Here is a 14,552-nt window from a genome sequence, read left to right on the forward strand (position 1 = left end):
ACCTACCCCAGAGGCCATCTTGTCTATGTACTGTATATAATGGGGTATATGTATATGTGTATATGTATATATGTGTATATGTATATATATATATGCTACTGAGAGGTTAATATCTAATATCTAGTTAAATTATAAATATCTAGGTTAATATCTAGTTAAATGTGAAATAGTGCATGTTTTATCACCTATCCCATGTTGGTTTAGGTTATCTTGCCTATGTAATATATATACATATATACAGTGTTCGACAATTCATTATAACTACACGCCCGTGACGAGTGCATTTAGGCCGCGGGCGAGTAGTTCTGCGGCTCTAGGAATTCCCCATGTAATTTTCCCTGCTCGCACTATGTGAGCCCATTTTATTTGGCTCCTTCTTGCAGGTACTGCAATGGCCGTGCGGCGTCAGACGCCGCGCTGCCATGCCAACATGACGCTCGTGATGTCATGACGTCACGCAGCGTCAAGGAGCTGAGGCGCACGAGCCGAGCCACCATTGGAGCCTGGCGCCAGCACGTACCATCTGCCGCCCCCGCGTGCCCCATCTCCCGCCCGGCTGACCGCATTTTCCATCTCTCGCCCGCATCTCCCACCCGACTGGCCGCATCTCCCGCCCGACCCCCAGCACCGCCCGCATGACCCCCAGCACCGCCCGCATGACCTCCAGCACCGCCCGCATGACCTCCAGCACCGCCCGCATCTCCCGCCCGACCTCACACCCGGCTTCCCGGCGTCACGCACCTCCCGCCCGACCTCACACCCGGCTTCCCGGCGTCACGCACCTACCGCCCGACCTCACACCCGGCTTCCCGGCGTCACGCACCTCCCTCCCGACCTCACACCTGGCTTCCCGGCGTCACGCACCTCCCGTCCGACCTACCACACCGGCTGCCCGACCAACAGCACCTCCCGCCTGGCTGGATGAACTGCTGCACAGGTGGACCCTCCTTTCAATGAATACCGTGTCTCTGTGTGTGTGTGTCTCTGTGTGTGTGTGTGTGTGTGTGTGTGTGTGTCTGTGTGTGTGTGTGTGTGTGTGTGTGTGTCTGTATGTGTGTGCATGTGTGTGTGTGTGTGAGAGAGTGTGTGTGAGTGTGAGTGTGTCTCTCTGTGTGTGTGAGTGTCTGTGTGTGTGTGTGTGTGTGTGTGTGTGTGTGTGTGTGTGTGTGTGTGAGAGAGAGTGTGTGTGAGTGTGTGTGTCTCTCTCTGTGTGTGAGTGTGTCTCTCTGTGTGTGTGAGTGTGTCTCTCTGTGTGTGAGTGTGTCTGTGTGTGTGAGAGTGTGTCTGTGTGTGTGAGAGTGTGTCTGAGTCTGTGTGTGTGTGAGTGTGTCTGTGTTTGTGTGAGTGTGTCTGTGTAAGTATGAGTGTGTCTGTGTGTGTGTGTGAGTGTGTCTCTGTGTGTGTGTCTGTGTGTGTGTGTGTCTGTGTCTGTGTGAGTGTCTGTGTGTGTGAGTGAGTGTCTCTGTGTGTGTGAGTGTGTCTCTGTGTGTGTGAGTGTGTCTCTGTGTGTGTGAGTGTGTCTCTCTGTGTGTGTGAGTGTGTCTCTCTGTGTGTGTGAGTGTGTCTCTGTGTGTGTGAGTGTGTCTCTCTGTGTGTGTGAGTGTGTCTCTGTGTGTGTGTGTGTGTCTCTGTGTGTGTCTCTGTGTGTGTCTCTGTGTGTGTGAGTGTGTCTCTCTGTGTGTGTGAGTGTGCCTCTGTGTGTGTGAGTGTGTCTCTCTGTGTGTGTGTGTGTCTCTCTGTGTGTGTGAGTGTGTCTCTGTGTGTGTGTGTGTGAGTGTGTCTCTCTGTGTGTGAGTGTGCCTCTGTGTGTGTGAGTGTGTCTCTCTGTGTGTGTGTGTGTCTCTCTGTGTGTGTGAGTGTGTCTCTGTGTGTGTGTGTGTGAGTGTGTCTCTCTGTGTGTGTGAGTGTGTCTCTCTGTGTGTGTGAGTGTGTCTCTCTGTGTGTGTGAGTGTGTCTCTCTGTGTGTGAGTGTGTCTCTCTGTGTGTGAGTGTGTCTCTCTGTGTGTGTGTCTTTCTTTGTGTGTGTGTGTCTCTCTCTGTGTGTGTGTGTGTGTGTCTCTGTGTGTGTGTGTGTCTCTGTGTGTGTGTGTGTGTGTGTGTGTGTGTGTGTGTGTGTCTGTGTGTGTGTGTCTCTCTGTGTGTGAGTGTGTCTCTGTGTGTGTGAGTGTGTCTCTGTGTGTGTGTGAGTGTGTCTCTGTGTGTGTGTGAGTGTGTCGCCCTCTCTCTCTCTCGCCCTCTCTCTCTCTCGCCCTCTCTCTCTCTCGCCCTCTCTCTCTCTCGCCCCTCTCTCTCTCTCGCCCTCTCTCTCTCGCCCTCTCTCTCTCACCCTCTCCCTCTCTCTCTCCCCCACACTCTCCCTCTCTCTCTCTCTCCCCCACACTCTCCCTCTCTCTCTCTCTCCCCCACACTCTCCCTCTCTCTTTCTCCCCCCCACACTCTCCCTCTCTCTCTCCCCCCCACACTCTCCCTCTCTCTCCCCCACACTCTCTCTCTCTCTTCCCCACACTCTCTCTCCCACACTCTCTCTCTCTCCCCCACTCTCTCTCTCTCTCTCTCTCTCTCTCTCTCTCTCTCTCTCTCTCTCTCTCTCCCCCACACTCTCTCTCTCACCCCCACACTCTCTATCTCTCACCCCCACACTCTCTCTCCCCCACACTCTCTCTCACCCCCACACTCTCTCTCTCTCTCTCACCCCCACTCTCTCTCTCTGTCACCCACACTCTCTCACACTCCGGATCTCTTATTTACCCTATATATCTTAACTGCCCTACACTGCACCGAAATAACCTATACTGCTTTCTTCCAGATCTGACTCAAGCTTCACACGGGAGACATCGGAACCCCCCCTAACCCAGAAGACAGGTAGGGAACACATCCCCTCCAATGTATAACATTGCGGGAATGAGGGTACCTGGACATTGAGGGACTGCGGATCAGATAAGATTCCAGGCGGGATTGCTGCTTTAGATATTGTGAAGCGGGGACATCCAGACACTGGTTAAGGGGTTCAGGAAACTAGTCATTCACACCTGGCTTTTATTTCTAGATCGACATTTACACACACACACACACACACACACACACACACACGTAACAAGGACTAATTGTAGTATAATGTAATACAATAAATACATTTATGTCAAAAACGAATGTTCTGACCAGGAATTTATTAAATGTATTATATTTATATATTTTATTTTAAAGCGGGGTTGGGGGCGGGACTAGGGGCGGAGTTGGGGGCGGGACTAGGGACGGAGTTGGGGGCGGGACTAGGGGCAGGGTTGGGGGCGGGACTAGGGGCAGGGTTGGGGGCGGAACTAGGTGGCGAGTAGATTTTTTGGTTGGGCGAGTAGATTTTTGGGTGATTTGTCGAACACTGCATATATATTACATAGGCAACATAACCTAAACCAACATGAGAACATGGGATAGGTGATAAAACATGCACTATTTCACATTTAACTAGATATTAACCTCTCAGTAGCCTAAGTGGTCACCTAGTCATGGGTTCCCATGATTAGCACACCACTAAGGGGAACTAAGGGTTTATTATGACCTAACAGTACCATACCTACTCCCCTTGGCTACATAAGATAATGTAATTATTTCATGTCACGTGACTTTTATTAACCTTTATTGAAATTGGTAAAGCATTTTACAATATAAAGAAAACACAGGCAAACATATGTTAAACTAATTCTTTTTTAATATAAGATTAGACGTATATTTATAGAGAGAGAGAAAAAGAGAAAGACATACAGTACATATAAAAAAAAATATTTATCAAATTCAACTTTGTATCTTCTGCTCTTTGAGGGATATGGTCCCCAACTGTCTTGTACCCCTGGCTGTTTCTTCAGCCCCCATGTTTTCACACCCTTACACAACGGGGCAAGGGCTGGGTGACTTTCAGCACTTGGATCCGTGGTTGCCTCACAGTAGGTAAATGGTGGCACAGTTTTGATAATGTCTGGTGTTTGTGGCCTCCAAATTGTCAAAGTATGTTGTGTGAGGCCACATAACTGGTAATTTGATTATTGATCTGCAATAACAGCTGTTGCAAGTTTATTCCAATTTTCTTAAGGACAGTGTTTTGCTGTTGCAGAAGACCAGTTTGTTCCAACTTTTGTACGAACAGTTTTTTTTTTTTTACTGAATTAATGGCTCTTCTTTCTTTAAGTAATTGTTTTCTTTGTGCACATCTGTTTGCTGCTTGGTAGCTTCATTGTGATCACACACATTCATGAGCAGACCTATGCGGTATGTTATGTAGCTGCTTAGTTTCCACTGATAAAAGGGGTCGCTAATCTGGTGGGTGTGGCCACTGTGGACATCACTGTGGGCGTGGCTGCTCAGTAGGCTGTTGTTCAGCTATTACCAACTCCAAGTGCAGGTGTATTGTTGGTTCTGAATCTTCTGCAGCTGCTGGTGTGGGTCTGTCCCTTGCTGGTGATGGCGATTGGCTATCCAAAGAAGGCATTAGCAGACTACTTTGGTGACGTGGTGCATCAAGTCGTATCTTTAAAAAGGTAATATACATTTTATTAGATAAATGTGTATTTATGTAATACATGTTTGAGGTTATTTGCAATTAACACATACAATTATATTTATTAATATACATGTTCACCTATACTATGTGTGTAATATGAACACAGATACATCTCTGATACATTTAGCCTTCCAGCGACCTAAATTGCACAACATTGGTGTGGTTTTGCCAATATTTTTTAATTTCTTTATTTTTATTGTACTGTAGTTATGAAGCAAACCACATTGTTCAGCTTGGGAGAACCCAAGCTTCCTACCCAGGGTGAAAACCACATATATTTGATATAGTATGCTGGTGTACATTTTAAAAGTTGTTTGACCCCTTCAAAATATTTATAGCAAATTTCCCTTCAATACTGCATGTGAAGTATATATTAAATAATGCATTAGACCTGTAAATAATACTGTCACAAAATTGATTAACCATATGAAATATATGTAATTAAACTTGTTTTCTTTTGCAGCCTGTGGTTGGCTAGTGTCTTGAGCACCCCATATTTAAGGACATCGGTGTGCATGACCTGCTTCAGGTTCCTTTCAAATGATGTGTATAATACAGAGATAGGCTGTTCTCCACCTGTTCCTCTTCGATGCATTGCTTCTTGGGCATTTTTTTGTAGCCTCCGCTTGATGTCGGAATGTCTTTTCTTGCAGTGCTGGTATACCAACGAGATGATTTCAGTCAAATGGCAATTGTTTTTTTATAGCCATTGATGTCTTGTATGCCAGCTTGCCAATAATAGCATCAAGAGTTTCTTAGTCTGAAAATGAAAAAAGTTATGCCAACGCTGTCTCTCTGCTGCATCATTGCCATGTTCTGTTTCAGGAGACCCTAGTGTTGCCTCCACTAAGCATTGGTGCTGTTCCCTGTTTCCCTGCAAACTCATCCCATGCCTCTCGGCCCTGTCATTCTCTCCTCTCCCAGTCCTCCTAACCTACCGTAAATCTCCCCTTGTAATCTCCTCCCCAACACTCCTCCGCTCACCTCTCCCTCCACTCCTCAACACTCCCTCCACTCGTCCACTCAATACTCCTCCATCTCAGAACAATCACACAATCTCTCACAATCAAAATGCACACTCTTCCACACAGTCACATTATAAAAAACAGGACAGACACAATTCCCAAACTACAAAAAATATAAACAAAATCCCCACAAGCACCAACACACACAGGCAACAAATATCAGAAGACAAACCATGCAAAATTTGCAACAAATATTACAAAAACTCCCCAAACTCTTTATAGCCTAGTGTGCTCCTTCCCGACGATTCCTGGGAGCGTACAGTATGTGCTGAAAACATGAGTTTACTGTATATAATTCAGCATATAGGATGCTGAGACACTATTTTACCAATAAAGCTGTGTTTATAGTGGCTGTGCGCGAAAGAGCGTGTGACGTCACGCACGTCTGTCACGAGTGAAACCTGCTCTGAGATCCAAGGTGATAGGGGGGAGTGTCGGAGGCATGGCTGTGACATCACATAAGCGGAACCAAGCACAGGACCCGGCCATCACGAGTCATAGACAAAATGTTTTGTCTTCCCGAGAATCGTGCGCGGTCACGCTTCTTCGCTCGGCCTCTATGAGAAGAGGTTTGTTGTTCCCGCCGCGCGTGCGCTCCGTCGCTGCCACTATAAATGCGGCATAATGAAAGATGTTTCCACCATTTTACCTGTAATGCAATATTTATTACATGATTTAACACAATTTTTTTGAAGATTAAATTGTTGATGCATACCTTCATATTTGTGCATTTAGAAACGCACTTTTTAAAATTCTGATTGCAATATTAAATCAGCTTTTAATGTAGTTTGCGGTATTGAGTGTTATGTTAATACTGTGAAAACATCTAATGACAGAATTTAGATCTATCGATCTGAGGTGGTATGATAGATGTTAATCTAACTTTCACAATAATAGTTTGAGGTAAAAAAATTAGAATTTACATTAATTGTCTATAGATCATGTACTGTACTGTATGTGTTTCTAGTTTGATTTTCTCTGACAGTGCAAACTGAAAACAAATGTTTCTATGTCAAATATTAATCTAAATCCTTTTCAAATTACCCAGAAGTCTTTGCATACATCGACATTATACTCTACATCTTCAAACATGTCATGCTTTATTGAGTCATAAAATCACTGAATCAAATTTCCTCAAGATTTATGACCTTAGGAATCTACATTACAAATCAGATTTTTATAAAGTTGATTTTAATGAACAGGAAAAGAAAAACAGAAAAATGTGCTGTGAACCTAGAGCTGAAAACGTCCAATTACTAGGAATAACTACAGTATAATGTAGAGGACATGCACACACGAACTGATCTTTTAAACTAGAGATTGTACAATACTGCATTTGCAATGGCTTATTTATTTTAAAGTAGAGGTTGATGGTACAATAGGGTAAAGACCACCACTCCATTTTTATTTGTAAACCTGAAGACTTACAGTTCCATTTTCTTTATATGGACAATAGGATTTATTTAATATAGACCCTGCTATTAAAGCTTACATTTTGTATACATCTCTCCAAAATGATGTCTAAAGAGCTTTGTTCTAGTATTATATGTTTAGAATTTGTTAGAATTGGCACAGTATCACTGTTAAGAAAATGTACTGTAGGGTATATTGCAGACAGGCCACAGGATCAGGGAAGCTATGGTGCTGGGATACAGTGTTTCAGCACAGGAAGGCCAGAGACAGGCCAAGCAGAGGTGCTTGTGACAAGCACAGGTTACCAAAGAAGAAAACAAAAATTATGCTCAGCCCTTTCCTGTGGGGAGGGCTGACCCTAAATAGCATGGACAGCCAATAGGGGCAGAGCTGCATAAAAGGCAGCATCCAGTTCAGGGAGAGATTTGCCCGGAAGCTCTATAGCCTGTAAGGGTGAGTTCCAGCTAAACCCAGGTCCGGAACCATTACAATAATTTTATGAAGCACACTGTAGTGTCATTGAATTCCCCCCCCCCGTAATCGTGCTGATAACTTTTTAAGAATCCCTTACGCCTACATTATTCTTTGTTGTAGAATATTTCAGTGATGTAGTGAAAAGATAAACATGCCAGTCTTTAAAGATTACATTTTTTAAAAGCCGTATTTCAAGGAATTAGGGAATCATTACAGTCTCTTTTGGAAACATTTAATTTAAGCAAATCTTTTATTTAAACCCCATGTATAACAAGCTCATGAGAGAACTAAGTAATTGGGCACTTTATGTGTAAGTCAATCAAGAATAAAACAAACAAGTAAATGGGCTGGAATCAGTAAAGTAAGTGAATGCATTGTTATTCCCACAGGTGTGTTATTTACAATTCATCTTGTTATTGAAGTGAATACAGTACATAGTTCCCTGAGGGGAGACATCTTCACATCCTGATTTAATCCTTTTAGGAAAAAGATTTCATGGTTTACAGTAATGCTTCCTTACTATCCATTTTGAACATATTTATTTAAGGCTGAGTAAATCATACGCCATTTGTGTTTGAAACCATAAACCACAGCTTCCAGTTCAATGGAAGGTCGGAAGTACGATAACAAACATCTCCTGTGCACCTGCAACTTCTTTAGGACCAAAATGATTTTTAATGAGTTATAAAACTAAAGCCAAAACAACATAGTTTAGTTTCTGTGTTCTATGGTTTACAACATAACCATGATTAGATGAATGCAAAAACAACCTCCAAAAACTGTTATTAAAGAAGTACTGTATGTACCACAGATACACTGATTAAGTCATTTATTATTTCATCTTTATTTTATATGGCACAAACATACTCTACAGCACAGAACAATGTAGGTGTAAGGACAAGATAAAAACATAAAATGTCAGAGAACAAATCGATCAGCAGCTTAGGTGATTACGTTTCCTTAAAAAGGTAAGTAAATGCTGCTTTTCTGAAAACCATCAAAGAATGTAAACTGTGTTGCCACCTTAAGACCTTTATTTACTAAGTGGTGCTATTGGAAAAAAAAATAGGAAGGTACGTTACAACCAGGCCCGCCAACAGGGGGGGTCTGCCGGGGCAAGTGCCCGGGCCCGCTGGCTGCATATTTCCCCTGACCTGGTCAGGCCCTTCTGCCAGTCGCGGCCGGGTACAAGCTCTCAGCTGGATCAGGTAGGGTAGGGTTGCCAGTGTGGCTGCGGGGTACCCGGTGGCAGGTCTCTCTGATGTCAGTGCCAGAAGTCAGCTAAGCTTCCGGTGCTCATCACCATCAGACCTCATGGGACAGACAGTGAGGGAGAACTGGGGCCGGCGGCAACTGCTGCTGCCACCCCCAGCCACCGCCTCCCCCGCATCAAATAGCAGCCACTGGCCATCCCGCAGCAACGGCAGCCATCGCCCCCCCAACAGCAGGGGCCGTAGCAGCCATCGGCCCCCTCTGTAGCAACGGTCCCCCACTTCACAGCCACTGGCCCTCCCATAGCCACCGGACCACCGCCCATCCCGCAGCCACTGGGCCCCCCACCGCGCCTGACCAGAGATCATCCACAAGGTAAGTCTGATTTTTATTTATATTGGGAGGGTTGAGATATTTTTTATATGTATTGGAGGGGATGGAGGTATTTGTTATATTAATTGGGGGGTATTTGTTATATGTATTGGGGGGATGCGGGTATTTTTATATGTATTGGGGGGGTTGGGCGAATTTTTATATGTATTGGGGATGGGGGAATTTTTATATGTATTGGAGGGGATGGGGGTATTTGTTATATTAATTGGGGGGTATTTGTTATATGTATTGGGGGATGCGGGTATTTTTATATGTATTGGGGGGGTTGGGCGTATTTTTATATGTATTGGGGGGATGGGGGAATTTTTATATGTATTGAGAGGCTTGGGGGAATTTTTATATGTATTGAGAGGCTTGGGGGAATTTTTATATGTATTGAGAGGCTTGGGGGAATTTTTATATGTATTGAGAGGCTTGGGGGAATTTTTATATGTATTGGGGATGGGGGAAATTTTATATGGGTTGGGGTATTGTTTATATGTATTGGGGAGGGTTGTTTTTTAATGTTTTGTTCTCTTTTTCAGATGTATTGGGGTCTTTTGAAGATGTATAGGGGTCTTTTTTTAAATGCATTGGGGTCTTTTTTTATATGTATTTGGGTGGGTTTTATATGTATTGTTTATATATATATATATATATATATATACACACATATATATATGTTATATGTAGCTCCAGGCCCATATTTACCCCCCCCCCCCCCCCCCGTGGCCCATAGTCAAGCCCCCAGGCCCATTCCGAATCCCCCCAGGCCTTTTGTCACATTGGATGTAGCATTGGGTATCTTTGTCTTTTGTTTATAAATATTAAAATAAATAGATTGCATTGTAAGTTTTTTTTCCGTATTAACAATAACAAGAAAACTGTTAAGTAAAAGTTGCGCGCTAATTAATTATTTCCGTGGTAGGTGCACTATGGGTTGGGGGGGGGGTGGACCTTGCTCCTTTCATTTGTCCTGGGTGCCATGATATCTGTTGGTGGCCTGGTTATTGCCCATTCAAGTCAATGAGCTGTCAGAGGTCTTCCAAGCATCAGAAGGTGTCTTATGGCAGAAGAATGATGAGTAAATATGGCATGGCAATGTGATGTCATGTGACCCCACAGCGTTAGCCAGGTTACCATGATTTATTTTATTTATTTATAAAATATTTTACCAGGAAGTAATACATTGAGAGTTACCTCTCGTTTTCAAGTATGTCCTGGGCACAGAGTAAAACAAATAATACATGGTTACAAGTACAGTTACATAAATGAACAAGGTATACATTATATACAAGACATTGCGTGCACAGTTAAAGAAAATATATATTATGAGCGTATGAAACAGTTACAGACCAGATTAAAGTGTGAGACAGCCTTGTGTCGCTGGAAGCCAAGGTAAGTTAGTTACAGAGGCCTAGCGTGGTCCCACGGCATTTAATTTAAATGCCTTGGGGGAGAGCTCAGGATCTCTGTAACCACCACATTTCCCCCCCCTACAATATCTCATGCCCCCACTTTGTGCACACCTGTTCTAACCGGTAGTTTAAAAGCGAAGCTGCCATAGAGAGTGCTGATTTTATGTCCAGACTCCATGGTCTAGCAGCTAATGTCTCATCTGCTCTAACTTCCCGGTTCCACTGCACCAGCCAATGGGAGAACGCGCTGAACAGCCTCACGTGACCTCTACGCGTTTTGCCACTGCATGCTTCGTCAGGGGTTCACGTCGCGCGCATTATATATCCCCTTCAGGCAATGAATGACTGTTCTGTGTAGCACTGATACAAAGTCACATAAATGTAACCATGCAATTCCATTAAGTAACGATCAGAATTCACTTGAAATATTGCTATTAATGAGATGCATTGCTGAATAGTTTTGCTCTGACATATATCTGGGGTACATAAGTAAATCCCACATATACAAACACACAAATGTGTCCTTATTGCTAATTTGTGGAAGATCAAATGTGTGCGACAGGTAACCACAAAGGCTGGATTGTTTTTGTTATTTCAGAGAAGAAAAGTTGGATTAAATATTCTGAGGTTTCACTTGTACTCAAACAATGACATTTTTACTGCAACTGTCTTACTGTATCTTTCAATGCCAGGATACGGAATTATTATGGCAACACTGCATGTCGCAGAAAAAGCCTATTGTTGTACGAAAAAGAATGTCACAAAAACAACATACGGGGCTGTGAAGTGTGACCACAAATCCTGCCTGTTACATGCAACAAGTTGGGTCTGTGCCTATTGGAAGTTTTTTCTTTATCTAACAGATCATCAATTTCTGTTGAATAATCCCAATATAAATAGCATTCTTAAGGTTTATGGTGATTAAAAAGTGACATGAAAACCCACCACCATAAAGGGTACAACAAACACACAAAACTCATGGGTGTATTCACATGTATACCATCCTTTATTACATACCCAAACCTGCTTCCTCACATTGTCACGTCATTCAGTGATTAAACTGGAAGTAAAGAAACACACTCCAAGAAACACACACCTGTCACAAACATATTGTGACAGTTCAGGGGATTCCTTCTTCTCAATGTGTCCCCGTCACCCCTGTTCTCCCTGCCTCTGGCCTTCCTCCTCCACCTCCTCGTTCATCTCTCCCTTCCTACTTCCGCACCCGTTCCTCTGCGCGCTGTCCGGATGCACGCCCAGCCGTCACGCGCGTTCCCCGCAAGGTGCGTGCTTATCCGCAAACTCCCGATTCCTCCCGCAGTGCTCATCGCTCACGGCGCCCCTCGATTACTCTCCTGCCACGTTACCTCCTTCAGCTGCTCCTCCTGCCCCGTCGCCGTCCTTGGTGAGCGACCCCGCGGCATGACGCTCCTCACACTCCCTGGCACACACTGCGCGCGCATCCAGCCCTTACAGAAGGTGCGCGCACACGCTCCACTTGTAGGTCTTCCCTGAGTCCTGTTTCCATCCCTCATAGTGTGCAGGCCATTTCCCTGTCTGATCTACCTGTCTCCTCCCTTTCTCCTTCTGACCTATCTCTGCAACCCCTCACTCCACCCTCTGCTCCTCCTCTCTCTCCCATTGGTGCTCCCTCCTTTATAATCCCTGTCTGTCCTCTAGCTCATTGCTCTGCATAGCTTCTTGTGACCCCTGTGTGTGCAGTCTCTATGCTTGGCTCTCCTGTATCTTTCAGTGCTGGTTCCTGTCCCTGTTTACCTCTGGATCTCCCTGGCTTGAACTCTGCTTTGAATTGGATTAACCTGCTTTCTCCTGCCCTTGGACCTTGCATTCGGATACGTTTATGCTGCCTTCTCCTATCCTCGAACACTGGCTTATGGACTTGATTACGCTGACCTCTATTACCCCTGAACTCTGGCACACGGACATTACTATCCAAACTCTCATACCCAGGATATCGCAAGTATCTGCTAACCTTTTCTCTCCAGGCCCGGCAACGCACTACCACACTCCGGGCACGCCCTCACTGCTGTGGGTGCATGTTATAACCTTACCCACCTTAGTACTGGGGACTGGCCAGGTCTGCGGGCATACAGGCATTACATTATGCAGAGCCCAATAAATGCAGACCCCCTGAGGTGGGCCAAGGTGTTTCCTTGGAACATTTACAATTTGTCAGTAGCCAGTTAACCACTGTTTCGCATCAACTTGCAATCCTGTCTCTCCATGAAACCCCAGTGGCTCCGTCACCTCCTGTCTCAGTGACCTACGGTAACTCAGGACCACGTATACCACTCCCAACCGGTATGATGGGGACCCTCTCGCTTGCCGTGGATTCCTAAACCAATGCGAGGTGCAATTTGAAATGTCCCCCTCTCTTTTTCCTACCGGCCGTACCAAGGTGGCCTACATTTACGCCTTACTAACCGGCAACGCCCTCGCTTGGGCTTCCCCCCTCTGGGAGCACAAACTTGAGTTGACCCAAGATTACCCTAAATTTAGGCATGCATTTCAACAAGTGTTTGACACTCCCACATGCCGTGAGACGGCCGCCTTTTCTTTGTTTCACATCTCACAGGCACGAAGATCCGCTGCTAAATATGCTATAGAGTTCTGCACTCGCCGCAGAGACTCAATGGAACAACAAGCCACTTGCCGCAGCATACTGGCACGGTCTGTCTGGTATGTTAAAAGATGATCTCGCAACTCACGCCCGGCCATCCTCCCTGGAACAGCTGATTACTCTCAGCATACGTATGGATCAACATACCCAAGAACAACGTCACGAGCGACACTGTTCCCGTTCTCTTCCTCCTCTGTTTCTCACAGGTCTCCTGCTTCGACCTTCCTGGCTTTGGACGCTCCTGAACCGATGCAAATCGGTAGCCAACAACTACAGGCAGCGGAGAGAATGAGATGTCGTCAGAAGGGTCTCTGTTTCTATTGTGGTTCCCCAGAACATCGGCTCCAGTACTGTACCCTGAAGCCGGGAAACGGGAATACCCAGTAAAGGTAGAGGGTGCTGGGTACAATCTCTTCTTGCCCCTCTCTTCCTAAGGACCTCCCAAAGAAACTCTTGCTTCCTGTAACGCTGACAGGCCCAAATCTTCTATTAGAAGTAAAAGCTTTCATTGACTCCGGGTCTGGCGGCAACTTCTTGGATCACACCTTCGCCTCTGAGAAACAGATCCCTCTGGTCAAGAGAAAAGCACCACTGGACTTGAAGCTATCGACGGACGCCCACTTCAGCCAGCTTTCATCATCTGGGAGTCCATTCCTCTTATGTTGACCACGGCAGATGGCCATGAGGAGGTAATAGTTTTTGATATCTTCCATTCTCCCACCGTTCAGGTCATTCTAGGATTGCCTTTGCTGCAGCTCCACAATCTACCTCCCCCGCTTGGGCAGGCTTCTTCTTCGTGAAGAAGAATGATGGATCCCTAAGACCCCGTATCGACTTTCGCGGACTCAACAAAATTACGGTAAAGAACCGTTATCCTCTTCCCCTAATTTCTGAACTTTTCGACCGTCTACAAGGAGCCTCTATCTTCTCCAATCTCGATTTAAGAGGGGCCTATAATCTCATCCGTATAAGAGAAGGGGATGAATGGAAAACCACATTTAATATGCGATCTGGATATAATGAGTATCTAGTGATGCCCTTCGGGCTATGCAATGTCCTGCCGTTTTCCAAGAGTTCATGAACGATATCTTCTGGGACGTGTTAGGAACATTTGTTATCTTATATTTGGATGACATTCTCATTTTCTCTAAGGATTTAGAAGAGCACATTCGCCATACCAAACTGGTACTCTCTAGGCTTCGTGCTAATCGCTTATACGCCAAGATGGAGAAATGTTTGTTCCACCAAACGTCCACAGCCTTCCTAGGCTATATTATCTCTAACCAGGGTTTTTCTATGGACCCAGAAAAATTGAAATCTGTTCTCGACTGGCCGCTGCCAAATTCTTTCAAGGCCGTGCAGCGCTTTCTTGGCTTTGCCAATTATTACCGGAAGTTCATCCGTAATTTTTCTTCCATTGCTCTACCAATCACCGCCCTGACTAA

General features: G+C 45.1%; 1 long non-coding RNA gene across 1 annotated transcript; it reads left to right on the forward strand.

Annotated features, from left to right (window-relative positions):
- Nucleotides 1-439: 439 nt before the first annotated feature.
- Nucleotides 440-6,278, forward strand: LOC142488544 (uncharacterized). The gene is made up of 4 exons (XR_012799482.1): nt 440-937; nt 2,807-2,862; nt 4,423-4,529; nt 5,016-6,278. It is a non-coding gene; the product is annotated as an uncharacterized LOC142488544 (long non-coding RNA).
- The last annotated feature ends 8,274 nt before the right edge of the window (nt 6,279-14,552 follow it).

Source organism: Ascaphus truei, chromosome 2 (assembly GCF_040206685.1).
Source record: "Ascaphus truei isolate aAscTru1 chromosome 2, aAscTru1.hap1, whole genome shotgun sequence".
Classification (NCBI taxonomy): domain Eukaryota; kingdom Metazoa; phylum Chordata; class Amphibia; order Anura; family Ascaphidae; genus Ascaphus; species Ascaphus truei.